This window comes from Myotis lucifugus, unplaced genomic scaffold (assembly GCF_000147115.1).
Source record: "Myotis lucifugus unplaced genomic scaffold, Myoluc2.0 scaffold_849, whole genome shotgun sequence".
In the NCBI taxonomy this organism is placed as follows: Eukaryota; Metazoa; Chordata; class Mammalia; order Chiroptera; family Vespertilionidae; genus Myotis; species Myotis lucifugus.
This window is the reverse complement of record NW_005871897.1, coordinates 138772-140375: the sequence shown is the minus strand read 5'-3', so window position 1 is coordinate 140375 and position 1604 is coordinate 138772.

Genomic DNA, 1604 nt, shown 5'->3' with positions numbered 1-1604 from the left:
GAATGAAGAGCAGGCTCTACTACCTCTGCTCCAAGAGCAGGCCTAAAGAGGCAAGGTTACAATTGTCCTGTGAAGATCTGAGGGTTTGTCTTGCTCAAGTCCACGTGATGAACAGGAAGTGCAGATGTCTAGGCGTGATCACTTTCTCTGGAGCAAGATGTCTTAGGAGAGAAGTTTCTAGGAAACAAAACCTTTCATGTACCTCCCTGACAAAAAGAAGCCGAGGGTAGCCTGGAGTGGCAGAGCTGAGGCTGAGTGTAAGGAGGGGGTGCCTCGTTTGTGATGATGGATCCAAGGTCAATACCTAAAGTTCCAGGCAAGAACAACAACAACAACAACAACAAAAAACTAAATATAAAATGGGCTAGATAAGCAGAGGGAACCAAGATGTGATGCCAAGCATATCAGGACGGAGAGGAGCTGAAATAAGAGCGTGGAGAAGTGCAAAAGGAAGGCACGTAAATACTTCGGGGTGGGGAGACGGTTAAAATCTTTTCATGCAGCAGCCGTGTCAGAAGCAAATAAGGAGCTGTCGGAAGCTTGTGGATAAAATTTAAAAATGAAAGTAAAAGTGCTTCAAAACCTGTGAAACTGCACACACAGGAAGAACTGTTCAGACGCTATGGACAGAAGATGAGGTTGGGGGGTTGAATGCCAACTATGTGTGAGGCACTGCTCTGAGCACCTGGAATATATGGTGAAAAGGAAAAAAAACCTGCAACATTGAGCAACATTCTAGCGGAAGGGATAAATGTACTTGCCGATTACTTAAAAATGCGATAACTTTGCCTGGCTGTTTCATTTACACAGGAAGTGTGGCCTCCAGTCTGCCCCAGTCCCCACCACCCCCTATTGTTTTACCCTTTACCTACTTCACTCAATTTGTTATCTGCCTGAGCCCCGGGCTTTTCAGTTTGTGACCCCTGGTCTCCAAAGTCCCTGGGCTACTTGTGACACTTGCTTCTCTTAAAACCACCAAATGGGCCAAGGACTACATAAAAGGCCCTATTCTTGGCTTAATCTGAAGTGACCTTGGGCCAGGACCTATCACCTTGCTGAGATCTCCATGTCCTCACCCCTAGACTGAAGGCATCCCACCTGCTCTACTGGATTTCTGTGCGACTAGAATTGGCACAATCGGCTCTCCCTCCTGCTTTGGCTCTCCTCCCTGGCATTACTTCTTCAAAGGCCGCCTCGCAGACCTCCTGACCAGGCCAACCCTCTAAAATGCCAGGTTCTCAGCATCACGGTCACAGTTGCACGTGTAGGTTAGTTTGCTGGCTATTTGACTAATGCCTGCCTCTCCCACCAGCCTGGAAGCTCAGCAAGGCAGGGATCCTGTTTGTACTCACAACCTGTCACCATGCCTGGAATAAAAACAGGTGCTCAGCACACCTTATTTTAAAGGGGAAAAAAGAGCCCTCGCTGGGTTGGCTCAGTGGATAGAGCGTCGGCCTGTTGCACTGAAAGACCTGGGTTCGAATCACCAGTCAAGGGCAATATGCCCTGGGTTGCGGGCTTGATTCCCCAGGTAGGGGGCGGTGCAGGAAGGCAAGCTGGACCAATGGATTCTCTCTCCATCACTAGATGTTATCTATCTCCCT